This window comes from Myxine glutinosa, chromosome 6 (genome assembly GCF_964187855.1).
Source record: "Myxine glutinosa chromosome 6, kmMyxGlut1.1, whole genome shotgun sequence".
NCBI lineage: Eukaryota > Metazoa > Chordata > Myxini > Myxiniformes > Myxinidae > Myxine > Myxine glutinosa.
Window position 1 is genome coordinate 121,090,931 of NC_136266.1, and position 21,189 is coordinate 121,112,119.

A 21,189-nucleotide genomic window follows, 5' to 3' on the forward strand; every position below is an offset into this window, starting at 1 on the left:
CGTTATTAATCAAATAACGCTCACTCACACACCCGCTCACCACAGTGTGCAAATTCAGCACACTAAATGATGATTAAACCAAAGAACAAAAGGATCGCTATGTACTTTATCGATAATGCCACAATAAGGCGTAACTCACGGGTGCGGCCGCACGCCGCGGCTCGGCCTTAATACAAGACGACTAATTAAATCAAAACGGAACGTCAAAATAAAATAAGAAAATGAACCAACTCGGTTCAGATAACTAAAACAAAACAAAAATACAAACGAAAACGGAGGAGGATGAGGAGGAAATGTCGAAAAGTAGCACAGCTCGAGGAGCAGCAAAATAGTAGTAGTAGTAGTAGTAGTAGTAGTAGTAGTAGTAGTAGTAGTAGTAGTAGTAGTAGTAGTAGTAAGTAGTAGAATTGCTGATGCTGCTTTGCATTGTTCAGGAAATATGCACATGCAGCATAGGAAAGTTTATTTCATCTTTATGGGTGTGCAGCTATCGTGGAAAAGCTTTTGGTAATGACATTGTGGTAGGAAATGATTGGTGCCTTATATTAACTGGCTTATTGCATTAACATTATGCTTGCAAAAGGAAAGTGGTTTTTCAAAACTTCTTCACTCTCAAAGTAACCTTCAGTGTAATTCAGTTATCTGGCATTTTATATAATCGATGAGTATCTTACGCTATCATATTGAAATATCAGATATGCAGCAGAATGTTTCCAGTTTTAGATTATCAACTGGGCAATCTTACACATTGGATCCTGGAAACTATTTGCAGAAAGACCTAAAAGGAAGCAAGTTTTGAGCGAGGAAGAATAAAAATGAAGCACGTTTTGAGCGAGGAACAATAAAAATGAAGCAAGTTTTGAGTGAGGAAGAATAAAAATGAAGCAAGTTTCTGAGCGAGGAAGAATAAAAATGAAGCAAGTTTTAAGCGAGGAAGAATAAAAATGAAGCAAGTTTTAAGCGAGGAAGAATAAAAATGAAGCAAGTTTTGAGCGAGGAAGAATAAGAAAATGAAGCAAGTTTTCATCGAGGAAGAATAAAAATGAAGTAAATTTTGAGCAAGGAAGAATAAAGATGAAGCAAGCTTTAAGCAAGGAAGAATAAAAAATGAAGCTAGTTTTGAGCAAGGAAGAACAAAAATGAAGCAAGTTTTGAGCGAGGAAGAATAAAAATGAAGCAAGTTTTGAGCAAGGAAGAATAAAAATGAAGCAAGTTTTGAGCGAGGAAGAATAAAAATGAAGTAAGTTTTAAGCAAGGAAGAATAAAAATGAAGCAAGTTTTGAGCGAGGAAGAATAAGAAAATGAAGCAAGTTTTGATCGAGGAAGAATAAAAATGAAGCAAGTTTGATCGAGGAAGAATAAAAATGAAGCACGTTTTGATCGAGGAAGTATAAAAATGAAGCAAGTTTTGATCGAGGAAGAATAAAAGTGAAGCACGTTTTGATCGAGGAAGAATAAAAGCTAAACTATGTTGCATTTTCAATCCCAGCACAACAACATCGACCCAAAGTCAATGCTGGCCAAGTATGATAGGATGCAAAGCCAAAATTCGGATATCTTGGCATGAGATTCAACAGTTTTTTGGATACAGTGTGGAGTGTCATGGAGGAGGTAGAACATGGAAGGAACGGGTCACGAAGGAAAAGAACAGTAGATAGAGAAGGGAGAGGGGGAAACACCAACAGCTGGGTTGAGGGACATCGATAGAGAAAGACTTGGAGAAATAATGGATGATGGAAAGAATGAGGGCAAGGAGAGGACACAAGGTGGTGAACAAGACGTATACAGCCACAATCTCTCCATCTCAAAAGTGAAAGGAAATACTAGAAACTCAGAAATAAGTGGGTTGGGGAGGGTTGTTGTTGGTTTCGTATGGAGCCTGTGGCTGCTGGTTGCATCATTTTTCTGGAAGCACATTTGTGCTGCTGATGCAGTGCCTCAATTACCAGTGAGCTGGTACTCAATTTGCTGACCTCAGAAGGATCACAGGCTGAGTCAACCCCCCTGGCATTAACGCAACGATTGACTGGGATTTAGAACTCAGGATCTTAGGATCCCAAGCCAGCACCCTGACCATTAAGCCAACACCAGGCTTTTTGGGAGGTTGAATGAGGATAGAAAAGATCATGGTTATGGATGGGGGAAGCAAGTTTTAAATGACCTGAGATGGTGGTGAACAGCTACTCTTAAAGCATTGGATCTGGAAGAATGGGATTGAAGAGACTGAAGAAGTTGGTTCTACATGTGGGGAAAAAAACGGAATGAATGAGTGGAGCTGAGCATTGAGTCTGGAAACAATTGCCAAAACAAAAACCAAGAGCCTATACAAAATGGTCCTGATAACAAACAGAAATCTTTCGGAATCCACTGGGATGGGCAAACTTTTCTGGTTCATGACCTTACAGATTAACAACAAAGAGGAACCAAACCTTCAAAAGCTCTCATTGTGATACACAGAACTTGCAGGTCACTATGATAGTTGGAAGGGAAGACACTTCTGAAAGGTCTTCAATGGAGTCAGTTAAACACCCCAAAACACTTCTGAAAGGTCTTCAATGGAGTCAGTTAAACACCCCAAAGTAGGGAAGATCCATCCCCATATGGCTGAAGGGCAATCAGAAGTTTTCAAAAACGCAGAAACTTTTCAAGTTATTCTGACTTGCATTAATTGGTTTGCATAAAATATGAAGGGTGTTCAGAAAATTATAGAATTAAGAATCACAATAGTAAAAATATGTGCCAATTTTTTTACTTTTCAATTTGATTATATAAATTGTGATAAAACGAGTAAATTAATTTTTACGGCATAGCCCATAGGGCAAAGTGGTCTAGAACAGTGTTTATCTGTCCGTATGTACAGGGTGTTTCAAAAAGATTGATACAACTTTGACTTCCTGCCATTTCTTTGTTTTTTGACCTATACCGTTTTCCTTTTCAGGGTTTGGTGATGTTATCGTGGTGTTTGTTCCCTGCGATTTGTATTTATGTAGCTCAACTGGCTCTTACACGAGCCTTGATTCTGTATACAAAAAATAAAACAAAAAAACTATGCCATTGACAGTGGAGCAGAAGACAAAAGTGGTGGTTCTGTGGTATGAGACTAAATCAGCAACCACAACAACATTTTCTGGGGGGCAGAACCACATGAGGAGATCACTGAGAGGTACCTCAAAGGCCCTAAGGTCACATGATAATGCGCCTTCAATACCAGATGGGGAATACTATGGCCTTACTGATTTGAGAATGACAACAGCAGGATGGTGACGATCAACGGTGAGGGGGGGGGGAGCACACATCGAAATCGTCAATTACAAGGATTTTGCGTTCATGCCAATTTCGGACCTTGGCCTCTCACTCACTCTAGCAGTGACTTACTGCAATAGCAATCAATGACAGAAAATACCATGTCATAAGCTTTCAAGAAATATTTGGTTCACGTTCCTGAGTTTTCTGTTTCTTTGTAAATAAACGTTTAAAGTTGTATCACCCTTTTTGAAACACCCTGTATATATGTATGTCCCCTCAAACATGACAGGGGTGATGTGATGTGATGTGATGTGATTATGTCTGTGATGTCATCACGGCGTACGACGGCTGACTCCACACACCGCCATCTTGATTCCTGTGCCGTTCAGGTTGAACACATCGTCGAACCTGTCATATATCACAATCGTCAAGCTCTACCTTGACGTTTTTCATTGTATTGTTTAAATGACCATCAAATATCGAAAGGATAGGTGTTACGGGTCTTCCAATGACACAGTGCGTATAGGCCTTAGGCTTCATGCCTTACCTTCAGGTCGCTTCGGACAGATTAGTCCAGATTTCTTAATACAGTATTATTGTTTTCGTAATTATAATAATATCATTAATAATAAAAATATACAAAATATAATCATAACACTGCAATACATTTGTCATGACTGCAAAGTTAGTGGATTGAAGCGGTGTATGGTTGACTTGAAACATATTGAATAAACCAGTGTCTCAATGCAATCTCTTTACTTCCACGGTGACCGACAGCTTAGAGACTTACAGTACTTATTTCCAATTCCAATTGTGCTTGTGTTCTTTGGTCATTCTAAAGCAAAGCCAAGCTCCAGGTCATAACACAAGACCAACATCTTGAGCTCGAAGGCAGAATTTATAGCCTCCTTCCTGCAGGAGACGGGGTTTTGTGTGTGTGTGTGTGTGTGTGTGTGTGTGTGTGTGTGTGTGTGTGTGTGTGTGTGTGTGTGTCCCTCCAACCCCCCCCCCCCTCCTCCCGAGTTCCTGAGCCGTAACTTTTTTACCATTTGAGATATTATCAAATTTTCACCAAAGCTTTATTATGATAAAGAAGGAGAATAGGAGAAGATAATATGGAGAAGTCAAATTTATAATTTTGTCAAAAAAGTCAAAGGGTAAGCATCACATAAAATTGTCAATTTTCATCTGATTGACCTGAAATTTTAAGAATTTGCATATGGTCGTTGAATTGGTTCACCAATCAAAATATAATAGTCGATTGGTTTTGTTTTTAGATGAAAAGGTCAAAGGTCAAGGTTGCATAAAATTGTCAATTTTCACCCAATTGACCTGAAATTTTAAGAATTTGCATATTGGGTCACAGAATTGGTTCACCACTCAAAAGCTAGAAGCTGATTTTATTTTAGATCAAAAGGTCAAAGGTCAAGGTTGCATAAAATTATCAATTTTCATGCAATTGACCTGAAATTTTAAGAATTTGCATATTGGGTCACAGAATTGGTTCACCAATCAAAACTGAGAGGCTGATTTTTTAAAAATCTAAAGCTGCCTAATATCATCAATTTTCATTTTGTATTTTTTATTAAACTGTTTTCATTATTTTGAGCATAATGAAAGAAGAAGAAGAAGAACACGTCTGATTACAAACGGATGCGGGCAGGCTTTGAATTTTCAGATGCTTTCTTGTTTCATTTGCTTGAACGTCTATCCAAAGAGATCCAGCAAACCTCACTGAAAATACTCACAATCACAGGGCTAAGGCCTACTACGTTGGAATGGCCAATATAAACATGCGCAGAGGTGAGCGCAGGATAATTTTGTTGCTGGCCTAATAAATAGGCAAAACTATGTAACATGTCCATTAATTGTGAAATGGTTGGCATGATGTTATAAAACAAAATGACAAAGCTGCTTTGGTCTAGACAGAATAAATACTGCCCAGAATAAACAAATCCAAAGGTACACTAACTTATATCCAGGCTAAAAGTAATAACATAGCAAATGTTACAGCAACATAGCTCCAGTTTATTGTGCCATTTCTGCAGTTTGAAAAAGTCGAAAAAATGTCTTCATATTTGATTGTGTAATGCATACAACTTCAATATATCCCTAGAATAAACCATCTATCCATGGAATAAAAATCACCATCCTATTTCATAATGCGGACTTTAGAGCGCAGCTCACTGGTCGTTGTGGTCGTACAACTTCAATCTCTCCCTAGAATAAACCATCTATCCATGGAATAAAAATCACCATCCTATTTCATAATGCGGACTTCAGAGCGCAGCTCACTGGTCGTTGTGGTCGTACAACTTCAATCTCTCCCTAGAATAAACCATCTATCCATGGAATAAAAATCACCATCCTATTTCATAATGCGGACTTTAGAGCGCAGCTCACTGGTCGTTGTGGTCGTACAACTTCAATCTCTCCCTAGAATAAACCATCTATCCATGGAATAAAAATCACCATCCTATTTCATAATGCGGACTTCAGAGCGCAGCTCACTGGTCGTTGTGGTCGTACAACTTCAATCTCTCCCTAGAATAAACCATCTATCCATGGAATAAAAATCACCATCCTATTTTATAATGCGGACTTTAGAGCGCAACTCACTGGTCGTTGTGGTCGTACAACTTCAATCTCTCCCTAGAATAAACCATCTATCCATGGAATAAAAATCACCATCCTATTTCATAATGCGGACTTCAGAGCGCAGCTCACTGGTCGTTGTGGTCGTACAACTTCAATCTCTCCCTAGAATAAACCATCTATCCATGGAATAAAAATCACCATCCTATTTCATAATGCGGACTTTAGAGCGCAGCTCACTGGTCGTTGTGGTCGTACAACTTCAATCTCTCCCTAGAATAAACCATCTATCCATGGAATAAAAATCACCATCCTATTTCATAATGCGGACTTCAGAGCGCAGCTCACTGGTCGTTGTGGTCGTACAACTTCAATCTCTCCCTAGAATAAACCATCTATCCATGGAATAAAAATCACCATCCTATTTTATAATGCGGACTTTAGAGCGCAACTCACTGGTCGTTGTGGTCGTACAACTTCAATCTCTCCCTAGAATAAACCATCTATCCATGGAATAAAAATCACCATCCTATTTCATAATGCGGACTTTAGAGTGCAGCTCACTGGTCGTTGTGGTCGTACAACTTCAATCTCTCCCTAGAATAAACCATCTATCCATGGAATAAAAATCACCATCCTATTTCATAATGCGGACTTCAGAGCGCAGCTCACTGGTCGTTGTGGTCGTACAACTTCAATCTCTCCCTAGAATAAACCATCTATCCATGGAATAAAAATCACCATCCTATTTCATAATGCGGACTTTAGAGCGCAGCTCACTGGTCGTTGTGGTCGTACAACTTCAATCTCTCCCTAGAATAAACCATCTATCCATGGAATAAAATTCACCATCCTATTTCATAATGCGGACTTTAGAGCGCAGCTCACTGGTCGTTGTGTCATCTGGGTTTGATTCCCAGGAGCATATGATCAAACTATAGACTGTTGTCCTGGTGTTGCACAAGCAGAGCATTAGCTAAAAGTATTTGCTGTTCTTTCAGAGAGGGAAATAAGCCAGATGTCTCATCTTGCTTTTGTACATTAAACATCTTAGAATGTCTTTCAAGAATAAATCATTGCGTGCATGTATTCTGGCCAAATTCCAAATTCCTGCTTTAATGACTATTCGGTGGGTTACAGCAAAATGACCCATCATAGCAAATTTGCTTCCTCTTCCCACTACTCGTTAACAGCCTCAAATATTCCCACGTAGTTGTGCGGTTGGCCTTGGAAAAAAGTTTTTGTCCGAAGTCTTTCGCCACCATCTGGCCAGGCCTGATTTTTGAATAAAGGTGGCAGTCAGGGTACTGACGATAACTTGCCTATTCTTTACAAAAGACATCGTGGGATCTTTTTTAACCACCAGATACTACTGGCAGACAGAGCACGATGCTTAGCTTCCCTCTGACAGACGTGCAGATTGTGATGCAGGGCCCTGCCTCGGGACAGGAATCAAACCCAGACTCAACATCTCAGAGGAAAGTGTGCTACCTCGACACCTTCCTCTCGGACTAGCGAATTGACCTTCTGTCAGGTAGCTCAATGTAGATCTCTTCTTGTTTTTTTATTGGACCAAGTCGCCGGAGGCATCATGTTTTCGGGTTGTCCGTCCTGTTGACCGTCCGTCCATCTGTGATAGGTTTTCATTATCGCGATAACTTGAGAACAGCTGAAGGAATCTTAATCAAACTTGGTGCAGGTGTGTATAATGAGGTAAAGATGAATTGATTAGATTTTGGGGTCACGATGTCAAAGGTCAGAGGTCATGTTAGGTAAAAACCTGTTACCACGATAACTTGTGAACCAGTGATGGGATTGTGACCAAAGTTTATACAAGTATGTATTATGATGCAAAACCAACCACCTTTAGAGGCCATTTCCCGCCGCAGAGTAGGGCTTGCCCTTTTTCGGGCACCTTGGGCCCCTTTTTGAAGCAATGTTTTATAGCCGGATGCCCTTCCTGCTGCCAACCCTGTTAGTCACCTCTTGGGACACACAGGGAATTACCAATGAACTGGTACTCGATTTGCCGACCTCGGAAGGATGACAGGCTGCGTCAACTCCCCTGGCGTTAATTCAGCGATCGACCGGTATTCGAACCCAGGATCCTAGGATCCCAAGCCAGCACCTTAACCGCTAAACCAACACCAGGCTGTGTATTATGATGCAAAGATGAACTTATTTGATTTTGGGGTCAATAGGTCAAAGGTCAAAGACTGTAATAGGTCTATAACTTCAGAATGGCTGAAGGGATCAAATTGAAAACTTGGTACAGGTATGTATAATGATGTAAAGATTAACTGATTCGATTTTGGGGTTAAGAGGTCAGAAGTCATGTTCAGTAAAAATAACGTTGCCGTGCGAACTTGTGAACAAGTAATGGGATTTTGAACAAATTTGGTATACGTATATATGATGAAAAGATGAACTGATTGGATTATAGCATCAAGAGGTCAAAGATCAGAGGTCATGTCAGGTAAGAATGTGATAACTTGAGAACAGCTAAATGGATTTAAATCAAACTTGGTGCAACTATGTATAATGATGTAAACATGGACTGATTAGATTTTGGGGTCAAGAGATCAAAGGTCAGAGGTCATGCTAAGTAAAAAAAGATGTTGCCAGATTTAAATCAAACTTAGTGTACGTATGTATAATGATGTAATAATGTGGGTGGAGGCATATCGGTCGACGTCGTGATGTCGAAGAGTGTTCTAGTTACCTTCGCAAAAGCGGAAGGTTATGTTTTGATCGCTGTGTATTTATTTGTATGTCTGTGTGTGTGTGTGTGTGTATGTTATTCGCATAACTCAAAAAGTATTCAACCGAATTGCATGAAATTTGGTGGGATGATTGGTTATTATACGGGACACATTTGATTAGATTTTGGGAGCAATCGGGTCAAAGGTCAAGGTCAAGGTCACGAAAAGGTCAAAATCGTATTTTTGTTATTCTGTTCCCTACACTCCCATGCCAAGTACAGAACAGTAGCTGCGGCGAAGGTATGCGCTCTACCGAGTGCCCGTTCTAGTTTTTTCCTGTTTTGAATCTTAAACTTTCAGCAAGACGCGCATGTGCACTGCTCAACAAATTGCAAACTAGGCTTGCAGGTGCCTTCTCCATCCATATGGAAACAAAGAGTGGCGCTCCTTCCACTCTTTAATAATATATTTAACATCACCAAATTGCACAGGACCTGCCAAAGAAAAATGGTTGTTGATATATGCGATCAGTTCTCACCCTGTTTTATGTTCCTTTTTCAGATTCCTTTTTGGCGTTTCCACCTACTCCTCTTCCCTTCCCCAACCCCAACCCTCCCTCTCTTCCTGTTATACTGCATGGTTAACTTATTTCACTCTCCATTATTTTTCAGGTGAAAATCTGTAATATGTACGCAGATATATTCCAGCTACTTTTGCCTTTGCTTAACCAAATGTATGCAGTTTAGTGTAATTGCTTCCTTCTCCCTGTCATGTTGCCCGTCTCATCTGCCTGCATTTGCATGTGGATATTAAATATACCCAGGAGGAGTCTTTTTTGTAAAGAGTTGGTCCTTGACGGATCCCTTCCAAAATTCTAATTTCCTGCCCAAACCCGCTGGAGTACTCATTCCTGCACAGTCACAGTGTAGTAATGATGCAACCAACAGACTAAATTAGCAATTGAGTCGTGTTCTTTTGTATTGGTAGGAAGCCGAGGAGGCCTAGCGGAATTGAAATCCTTACATTTCCTTTAAGCAGCCCTTGGAAAAGATGTTACTGTATTTGTGGTGATTACCGTCCTTCGGTTGATAACCTCTACACATGGCTAATAATAATATCCTTGGCTCATTAGGGCAATTGAGTGACTCGATGGTGAAATAGGTAAAGTCTTGTTGCATTGCTCTCAAGGGGTTTTGTTCCCAAGGCTACTTAGCAGAAGTGTCAGAACCCTGCAATGGAGTTGGAGATCTGTCCAGGAGCGGTTTTTAGCGACGGAAATGTTTACCACTTGTGTGCCCCTGAATGCCTCGTCAAGAGGTTTACCTTGTGGTGGCCTACATTAGGACCATTCCTCATCTATAACCATTTCTACCGCCCCTGAGACTCCACGTCTGGTTGGCCTCCAGTGGGAGATTGCATCAGACCAAATGATGAGATAGAGCTTGGAAAGGCAATTTTCCATGATTAAAAATTGTCTCCAGCAAAGCACAACAACCATCGTTAATTGTCTCATTTGCTATTCACCAGTGTCTGGTTCTTGTTCCATTCTGATTCTCAAAATCTTCCATACACCTGTCCGATGAAATGGATTTATATTTCGTTATGTTCGCTCTTTTCTATCATTTTCATCCTTGTCTTCTTCAATATTCTCCTTTCGCATTATCTGTTGCATCTTTCACTGAACAACCCTCTGCTCACACATCATCTCACTCCAACCAACTGTATTTCTTACTTCCACTTCCCTTTAAGTTATGTTTTCCTCCTTTGTTCCTAAATCCACGCACCACTCCAACTTGAGCCTGGGTTTGAACCTCGGTCGAGCTAAAATTGTCAGCTTGCTCTTTCTCATGTCGGACGAGGGATGAATGTCTGTGCCATCCCTCGGGTGGACGTGAAACTAGGTGTCCCATCTACTAGCATTAGTTGGTGGAGATTGAAGATCTCACGGCGTCCTTTGTGAAGAGTAGACGAGTTATCAAGAGCAACTTGGTCAAAGTATGACTTAAACCTGAAGTGCTCTGGTCTTCTTGGAATATTCTATGACACCAGGCTTGAGCTGCTTGCTATCTACCAGTGTGGTTGCCGCCAAAAACAAATTGACCAGGTGGTCACACAAAGTCCTAGAAACAGCAAATCGACTTTACAACCACAAATATCACTTTGGAGTGGGCCACCACATTGCCCGAGTGTCAGGAATCTTCTGAGCTGTGATTTCGTGGAACATGGTGTGTTATATACCAGCCTGTAGCGCCACATAGAGGCGTGGGTATGGTGCCAGAGATGCTGTTGGCATCGCATGTGAGATCAATTTTGTCGGCCGCAGATTCTCTTACAAACCCCATGCCTTGTTGCTAATGTAATTGATTCCACAGTGGATAATTGTTGGCTGCCCTGTGTCCACGTCCCGTTTGGCACGATGCCACAACCAGCCCCGGTTTCCATTAGGTTTCTGACATTAAATTGCCCGTGACAGAGTCGGCACGTGCAACAGGCTGAAGGAGGAACGACAAAAGCTCCTCGTTTTACCCTGAGATGAAGCATGTGGGTTACTATGCAGAAGAGCAGTTTGAACCTTGCGGTTCATGTGGTTGAAACTCGCCAAAAGGAATTTAGAATTGCTTGTTGCTCTGCATTTAAAAAGGACAGAGCATGGATGAGCAACCATAGATTGGCAACCATTGTGCACCTTTGATGGACATAATGGCATCCTCTTGTAATTCACTGTTGAAGGTTGAAGTTGAAGTTCTATTCTTGTGACCGTTGAAGTTGAAGTGACCGTTGAAGTTCCTTGTATGGAAACTCATATGATTGCAGTATTACTTTTTATGGATTGTACTTTATACTTGTTATAGTATTACTTTAATGCAGATCAGGACTCTTCGAAAAGCGAGGTAACAGAGGGTAACTAGAACGGTACTCGGTAGAGCGCATACCTCCGCCAGGTTAAACAGTTTGTTTTGTATCCGCTGATAGGCCGGATCTGGATTCGGACCTGAACCAAAATTAAATCAGCTTGTTCTTGTCAGCTAACCAACTCGTCCACCAAGTTTCATCCAAATCCATTACCTTTTTGAGATATCCTGCTATATGTTGGTTTAGCCCTATCATTCAATGCTGAAGAACCACTTAAAAATTAAATAATTCTCATATCCGAATCCATATTAAGATCTTCACCAAAATCGAATATATTTGTCCTTGTCAGACACCCGACCTGTCCACCAAGGTTCGTCGAAATCCGTAAACAATTTTTTGATATATCCTGCTATGTATCGTTTTTAGCCCTATCTCTCAATAGGGAAGAATCACTTTAAAAATTAAATAATTCTCATATCCGAATCCATATTCAGATCTTCACCAAAATCGAATCGATTCTTCCTTGTCAGACACCCAACCTCTCCACCAGGTTTCGTCCAAATCCGTCTACAACGTTTAGAGATATCCTGCTATGTATCGTTTTTGACCCTATCTCCCAATGGTGAAGAATCACTTTAAAAATTCTAGTAGCCGATTCCGGATCTTCACCAAAAATATCTCAAAAAGTTGTGGACGGATTCGGACAAAATTTGGCAGAGATGTAGCGTATGTCACAGGACAAAATGATTAGATTTTGGTGAAGATCCGGATCCAGATAGTATAATTTTTAAAGTGATTCTTCACCATTGAGTGATATGGTCAACCAGGCGGAGGTATGCTCTCTACTGGGTTTCGTAAAAGTTCTTGTTTGTGTCCGAAAGTGTCTCCGTTCTAGTCCGAAAATCAAAGATTTTTCAAGTATATTGGTTGGTCTTGTGCGTTATTCTGTCTGTTTGTTTGTCTGCTTACAGGTCACAATTTTCAACCGATCTTCACGAAACTTCAAATGGTGGAGTTGGTCATAAGCAAGAAGCCTATTGTTTTTGGGGTCAAAAGGTCAATCGGTCAACATAGGCCAAAGGTCACCAACTTTGTCAAATTTCTAAAATCCTCAATTTTCATCTGATTGACTTGAAATTTTAAGAGGATTTGCATATCTGGTCACTGAATTCAACCACCAACTATCTTTGAGGTCAACATAGGCCATAGGTCAACATAGACCAAAAGGTCAACGTAGGCTAAATTTCTAAACTCCTCAATTTTCATCTGATTGATTTGAAATTTTAAGAGGATTTGCATACCAGGTCACTGAATTTAACCACCAATTAATTTTGAGGTCATCATAGGCCAACAACTTATTTTAGGGATTTCGCAAGTATTGTGGTATGCACTACATATTTCTTGTTTGTTTGTTTTTCTGTCTGTTTGTCGGATACCACAGAGTAAATATAATTTTATCTGCAACCGTTGGTCCGATTGACACGAAATTTTCACAATATTGAGTGCAAAAGCACCTCTTCCTGTAGATTTTTAAAAATGTTAATCATGACGCCATAAGTCATGTAGTACAGGCGCTATCTTGGAATAAACGAAAACCTTAGCACCTCCATATCTCTGAAAGTGCTGCATAGGAAAAAATTGAGACATCACTCATTGTAAAGAACTTTCCATGGAGAATAACATATGTTAACTAGAACGCCACTCAGTAGAGCGCATACTCCCGCCGTGGGTCAAGTTGGAATAGTACGATTTCACAAAAGTTTGAGGGAGTAGTTCAGTGACAACACAAGACAAGACAACACAAGACAGACACTGCACAGATATATATTTAGAATTATATAAAAGATAATGTTAAAAAAAAACAAGGCAATTTCACTTACATTTTCGGATTCAGCGTTCAATTCCATATAGGTGAGTGTATTTTGAGGCATGTGTGACTTGAAATAAAATTATTGTAAGCCAGGAAAACGTTCGTTTCATTCCTTAGGGATACAACATGTAAAACTGGCCCAAACGTCAAAACAAAACTCGCTCATTTTAAGTCGTACAAGCTAATGCGACCACTCATTCTTCTGGGAAGAATCCCGTGCAGATGCTTGTCACACTTATAACTCACCTAAGTCTTTATAAGTTCATCAAATACTGACACCGCGATTGACATTCGCTGAGGTAAATGTTGATGTCTCTTCTGAGGTAAAAAAACAAAACAAAAACAAAACAGTTTTAAAGCATTATACGTATCAAACGATACATTTTATGAAACGGCGAAACCTAATACACACTTTGGTGTTTTTAAAATGACAGAATATGACAGTCCTTTTTCACACACACGTCTCCACCAAGTTTCGTCCAAATCCGTCCACAACTTTTTGAGATATCCTGCTATATATCATTTTGGCCCGATCTCCCAATGGTGAGGAATGGCTTAAAAATTATACAAGCCAGATCCGGAAATTCACCAAAATTGAATCGATTCTTACCTGTCACACACACAATTTCACACATTTCTTCCCTGTCCAACAATTAAGTTTCGTCCAAATGCATCCATAATTTTTTAGATATACTGCGACACGTTGGTTTTAGCCCTATCTCGCAATGGTGAAGAATCACTTAAAAAACTAGAACGGCACTCAGAAGCGAGCATAACTCTGCCTGGTTGGCCACATCACTCAATGGTGAAGAATCACTTCAAAAATTAAATAATTCTCATGTCTGAATCCATATTCAGATCTTCACCAAAATCTAATCTATTTTTCCTTATCAGACACCCAACCGGTCCACCAACAACAACAACAACATGCATTTTAAGGCCATGTTCCCTGCTAGAGCGGGGGTTAGCCTTGCGGTCCCCATGACAATCTTCTCCATTTTGCCCTATTTTCTGCATCTCTCCTTGTTAACCCCCTTGCCCGCATTTCTTCTTCCACCATCTTTAGTCAAGTCTTTCTCGGTCTTCCCCGTCCTCTACTTCCTTCTACATTAACTTCCATCACTCTTCTCAACCAGTCACTTTCATCCTTCCTCAATACATGACCAAACCATCTCAACCTGTTCCTCTTCACAGCATCAATCACAGGCAATATTCCCATCATCTTTCGCAATTCATCATTTGTCTTCCTCTCTCTCAACGATACTCCGCACATCCATCGAACCATTCGCATTTCCACCCTTTCCAGCCTTCGTTGCTGCTCTACGTTCATTACCCATGTCTCGCTCCCATAAATCATAACACTTCTCACACATGCAGCATACACCTTTCCCTTCAGCTTCAGCGACACTCTCCTCCTCATCAGCACGCCACTCAGTTCCCGAAACTTCTTCCATGCACATCACACTCGAGCAACCGTTGCCGAGTCTGATCCACCTTCTCCATTCAGCATGTCTCCGACGTAGCAAAATGTTTTCACACCTTCCAGCTTCACGCCGTCTCCAAGATCCAACTCAACATTTCCTCCATCTGCAGCTCCCTCTGTGCACACCTTACATTTGAATGTAGCTGCCACACTGGTTAATGACCCTCTCAGACCACTACATTTTTGATGAACCCACTCAGCACTCAGCACTCAGCTCCTCTTCCTCTTCTTCCTCTTCTTCTGACTTCCTCTGAACTTCTTCCTCTTCTCGTCAATCCTCTTTCCAACCTCAACATCCCACCACCATGTTTCCGAGTGCCTCGGTGGTCCTTTTGTCCATCCACATACCTCACCAACGGCTCCCAACAGACGAGCTTTCATTGACATCCAACCACTTTCAAGCTCAACCACATCATCCTCTACCCTACTCAGCCTCTCTTTTAATGCCTCCCTTACTGTCACCTCTTTCAACCTCCACACCTTCATTCTCGGTTGGTACTTCACCCGCCGAGTTCTTCTCTCACCTTTCACCCTTATGTCGCAGACAACCAAGTGGTGCTGTGAAACAGCCTCCTCCCCCGGGATCACCCTTGTGTCCCGGAGGTGCCCCCTATCTCGCCGACGCACCATCAGGTAGTCAACGGTTGTCGTCGACCCACCTGATGTGTATGTAACAAGCCTATTGTCCTCTTTCTGGAACTGAGTATTACAAATCAACAAATCAGCTCCATCAGCAAACTCCAAAATCCTTTCACCTTCTCCATTTCTCACACCATATCCGTAACCCCCATGAACTCCCTCAAAACCATCCATACTCCTTCCCACATGTCCATTCAGGTCTCCTCCCACCACAACAACTTCCTCATCTTTCACGTTTTCCATCAGCTTCTCTATCGCACACCAGGACTTGTCCTTCTCTTCATCGCTTCGACCAACCTGCGGAGCATATCCCGAGATGACGTTCACCAAGAGCTTTCCAATCATCATTTTCACCATCATCAACCTATCACTCACTCTAGTCACACTCACCACACTGTCTACAAACTCCTCAGAAAACAGGACACCAACACCATTCACGCCCTCCGGGCACCCTTGCCACACAAACTTGTATTTCTGTCCCTGCCTACCCTTCACCATTCTCACACCACGTCCCTTCCATCTCGTCTCTTGCACACAACATATGTCCACTCTTCTTCTGACCAATACTTCCACCACTTCACCTGATCTCCCTGTCATTGTCCCCACATTCCATGTCCCAAACCTCAGAAACTGATCTCCACTTCGGGCTGTACCCTGCCCATATGTAGTTGTAATTGTCATGGTTCTCTTTTTGAGGCAATGTTTTTATGGCCGGATGCCCTTCCTGACGCCAACCCTCTTAGTCATCTCTTACGACACGCATCCTTTCACTGACCACTTACGGCTTACTTGACTCTTACTTACCCTTTCTTTGAACTTTGTTCTTTCTTTGGTAAGGAAACTTACGGATAGTGACTTACGGCAAACCAAGTGACAAGTCACATGATGATCAGGTGGGAATTTCGGACTATTGTTCCGCACGATTGATAGGTCAGTGGTCGACTGACATACAAATGGGTGGGTAGTCAAATTGGGATAAATTATTGTGGAAACTGAAAGGGTAAGAAAGGGTAAGAAAGGGTAAGAAAGGGTCCACCAAGTTTCTTCCAAATCCGTCCACAACATTTTGAGATATCCTGCTATGTATCGTTTTTGGCCCTATCTCCCAATGGTGAAGAATCACTTAAAACGTCTAGTAGCCGGATCCGAATCCAGATCTTCACCAAAATCTAATCATTTCGTTCTTGTCACATACGTTACATCTCTGCCAAATTTCGTCCGAATCCGTCCACAACCTTTTGAGATATCCTGTTGACAAACGGACAGACTGGGGTGAAAACAAAACCTCCATCCACCTTAAGTGGCGGAGATAATGATGATGCCATAGGTGCCTCCATTTTGACGTCATAATTCGACAAGTATAAAACTTCATCCGATCAAGATGAAATTTATTGAGTGTCATCTAGGGATAAATTGGTGGAGAAAATGTTATAATGATGTCATCAGTCACGTGGTTCGGCCGCCATATTAGTTTTAACACAAAAGCCTTAAAAACCACGTCCTCGCGAGGGTCTGCAATCTCTGATTGCTCTTTCTTGTTGTAAATGTGTTAATGTGTGCAGTAAATATTTGGAAACTTTCCAAGAATGGTGAAAGTGTGGAATTCTAAAAGTGAAATGCAAGTGCGAATTTACAAGCAGAATATTCTGGATGTCATGAAAGAGTGAAAATAGTGGAAGTATTGTTATATCAGTCTCTGACATCGCGCTGCGATAATAATCGTCGTCTTCGTGACCAATTTCCATGAAGATCGCCATTTGGAATTGCAAAGGTTCTTAGTTAAGGAAGGGGAGAAATTCTCCCTTAACTCTAAGGAAGGGTTTAAGGAAAAACTTAAGGATATTCGTATATGCAACCATCCTCAACTTAAGGATGTTCTTAAGGGAAAACTTAAGGAAATCCTCAAATTTCCCATTAAGGATGAGTTATGCAACCGGGCCATAAGCTCTGCCTACTTTTGGTGGAAGTAATAAAATTCTCAATGAGAATCGAATTAATTTTACACAAGAATCGTTTTATTCCTGCTTCATCCACAAGCACGTGTTTCCCATGCAACACATAACAAGCGTCATTTAAAATTACGTGTCTTGCTTTCGGACATCTCTTCCTATCCCGAATCTGATTGGTTACCTGGCATTTCAAGGAAATCCTTATCCTTAAGGGTTGTTTATGCAACAGCACTTAAGGAAATCCTAAGCTAAGGAATTACAGTGTAGCTTTAGGGAAATCTTTTCTTAAGGTTAAGGGAGTTTTATACAACTGGGCCTGAAATTTCATTGCTGGATTGACTGATGGTTTGGACACAGTAAGGATATGTTGATGTGAGCCAACAGTAGATGGTGTAGACTCACCGCTTGAAGGGGTTCTGCGCAAAAAAGGTCGACATGTCGATGAAGAACAGAGCCCAGCTGATGATCTAGAGATAGAAGATAAATTATTTCCCAATTTCCTTTAGTTCTAACTTTAGTTCTAATTTACAACTTTTTAAAGTTTTACTATTTAAATGAAGTTCAGTACAGGGTGTCATGGAATTTGTATCATTTACAACATCCTTTAGCAATAGCTGTAACTGTTTAATGATTGCAATGAACAGCTTTATCTAAAAAAAAAAAGGTGTGTGAGTGTGTGTGTGTTCTTCAAATGGTGTTGGAAGAATCTGCAAATGCAAGAATTTGCTGCAAATGCAAGAACGCAACTGCTGCGAGAATCTGCAAATGATGTTGCAAGAATCTGCAAATGCAAGAACGCAACTGCTGCGAGAATCGGCAAGTGGTGTTGCAATAATCTGCAAATGCAAGAATTTGCTGCAAATGCAAGAACGCAACTGCTGCGAGAATCTGCAAATGGTGTTGCAAGAATCTGCAAATGGTGTTGCAAGAATCTGAAAATGCAAGATTTTGCTGCAAATGCAAGAACGCAACTGCTGCGAGAATCTGAAAATGCAAGACTTTGCTGCAAAAGCAAGAACGCATCTGCTGTGAGAATCTGCAAATGGTGTTGCAAGAATCTGAAAATGCAAAACTTTGCTGAAAATGGAAGAACACAACTGCTGCGAGAATCTGCAAAGGGTGTTGCAAGAATCTGAAAATGCAAGACTTTGCTGCAAATGCAAGAACGCAACTGCTGCGAGAATCTGCAAATGGTGTTGCAAGAATCTGCAAATGGTGTTGCAAGAATCTGCAAATGCAAGACTTTGCTGCAAATGCAAGAACGCAACTGCTGTGAGAATCTGCAAATGGTGTTGCAAGAATCTGAAAATGGTGTTGCAAGAATCTGCAAATGCAAGACTTTGCTGCAAATGCAAGAACGCAACTGCTGCGAGAATCTGCAAATGGTGTTGCAAGAATCTGAAAATGCAAAACTTTGCTGCAAATGCAAGAATGCAACTGCTGCGAGAATCTGCAAATGGTGTTGCAAGAATCTGAAAATGCAAGACTTTGCTGCAAATGCAAGAACGCAACTGCTGCGAGAATCTGCAAATGGTGTTGGAAGATGCACTACAATCAATTTCTTTAACTGTGAAAGAAAATTCTTAATAACTTTTATGCCAAAAGTCTACTTGGAGAAAAAAGAAAACTTGTACAAGTTTTAAAAGTTTTCTTTGTTTTAATGACGTGTTTACATGCAATGAACATATTTTTGTTTTTGGAAGTGTCATCATGTGGCATCTCTCGACGGAGATCCAGAAAACATTATTCTCCAGCTGTCAAACTTTCCGTATGAGATCCTAAATGTTTTCTCATGTTGTTTAAATGTACAATTTTAACCCACGTTGGTATTCAACATGGAAATGGTTTTCAGGTGTTGCCCTTTGCCAAAATGGAGCAAAATCAACGCTAAAAATTCCAATTTGTTTTTGTTTATTTGCATTCCTCTGCTGACACCCCTTTGGTATTTTAGGTCAGTTTTTAGATCCCTTGGTGCAAAATATGTCTTATTCTGCAGCACAAACATGCAATGGGAAAAAAACAAGTTTAAATGAAACAATACGTCTCCAGCCTCTAAGTGACGCTTCCAGAACATATGTGTTGAAGACAAAATGCCCTCTGGTTCCGAAGGTGTAACTTAATTTTAGACCCAGATTCATGAATCCCAAGTGTGTCTTGTCAAGGATAGTCGTTGAAACATGCAATGACATAGATGGTGATGGAACAAATGAAGAAACCATAAACCATGTGATGAAGGCATGTATAAAGTGAGGAGGGTCAAGGTGTGTCATTGCTTTTTATCTCCATATGCATGCGGGTCTCAGAAGGTGGAACGGAGTCCTTGGAGAGATCACAATTCATGGACCAAGATGTGAAATTTTCTTGTTTTCAAAGTTTTGTTCTGAGGGCTCTTTTCAAGTTTGCTACACTGAGAGGATAGCTTCCAACTGAAGTTCGGCTGCAGTAATGTTCTGAGGGGTGGTTTTTAAGACCTCTATGAGGTTCTTCTTTATCATTCCCGTTGCTCCAATTTTATCACTGGAAGAGCAATTATCATGCTCTTCAGTTTACAGGATATTTTCACTTCATTTTTGAGATCCTGGTATTTGGTCATCTTCATTTCTGTGTTGTTTAGGCTAAACTTGCTGGGTACTGATACCTCAATTAGCCATGCCATCTTTTCTGTTATTGTATCTTACTAGGGCATGCCCGTACTATATCTATATCTAAAATTATATCCCCCCCCTCTATTTACATGAAATGGTTTGGTCCAAAGCGAACGGCTTGCGAGTACGGTGACAATCCCCCCCCTCTATTTACATGAAATGGTTTGGTCCATTCGCAAAGCCAAAGTGAACGGCAGTTACGAATCGCAGTTACGATGAATCGCAAAGTAGTTTTAATTAGTTTTAAAACATAGTTTAACGCCAACATAGCGGCAACATAGTTTGCCAACGTGAAATAAATGAATACGCTCTCAAATGTGCCGTCCGAGGCAGAGTGTGTTCGCCACGTTCGGCACACGCGATAGCTCGCTGCTCTCTGATTGGTTGAATCGTTTTTTGGACATAGCTCGGTAAGTAATTGTCCGATTAATATGAAACCTTGAAAAGGCACATCCTCGGGTCCCCAGCAATATACCTGGCAAGTTTAAAGTATATCGGACCCGTGGTTGTCGAGAAACAGCGGTCACAGACAAACAAACAAACAAACAAACAAACACACATACAGAGATTACTGGAATTATAGATAGATGTAGTATATCCCGTCACAATGCTTTATTTTCTACGTACGCTCAATGGGATCATCAGGTCGTATGTGAGCATTACTTCCTTGTTTTAAATTATTGCTTTTGGTTCATGTTTCCATGAGTTTTCTGGAACTGGAATATTGAACTTTTTGCAGATGTGCCAGTGGATTACTCTAGATAATTTGGTGTGATTTTGTGTGCGTAGCTGTTCTGACATGAGTATTTTACATCCCAATAGGATGTGACTCATGCCTTCTCTTTCTACCTTGCAGAACCTCCACTTGCCCGATTCACTCAGTCCTGCCATTTTCTTAAACTGTTGGTGCGGTCTACTTGGTCTTGGATATTTATTATGATTCGGTATCTATCCTAGTCGAGATGACCTATTCTTATCCATTTCAATGAGTCTTCTTTGACTATGCCAAATCTGTCCGACCCTTTCTTTAAATATCTCCCAGCTCATCCATTGTTCTCCCACTTGTGACTGTATAATCTGTTGATAATTCGTTTTATATATCTATTTTGTCTTTATTTGCAATTGTTGCGGCTGTAGCCATCTTACCTGACGCCCTAAAGACACATACTGGGCGAGAGTTACGTGTTGATTTGAAGCCATGCCCATG

At 40.8% G+C, this 21,189-nt stretch overlaps 1 long non-coding RNA gene across 1 annotated transcript in view; it reads right to left on the reverse strand.

Annotated features, from left to right (window-relative positions):
* The window catches only part of LOC144892526 (uncharacterized), a 107,740-nt gene that overhangs the window by 16,902 nt on the left and 69,649 nt on the right, over positions 1-21,189 (reverse strand). The window contains exons 3-4 of the long non-coding RNA XR_013623728.1: positions 17,740-17,804; positions 13,513-13,584 (exon numbers count right to left, since the gene is read on the reverse strand). This is a non-coding gene — a long non-coding RNA (uncharacterized LOC144892526). The remainder of the gene's footprint in view (positions 1-13,512; positions 13,585-17,739; positions 17,805-21,189) is intronic.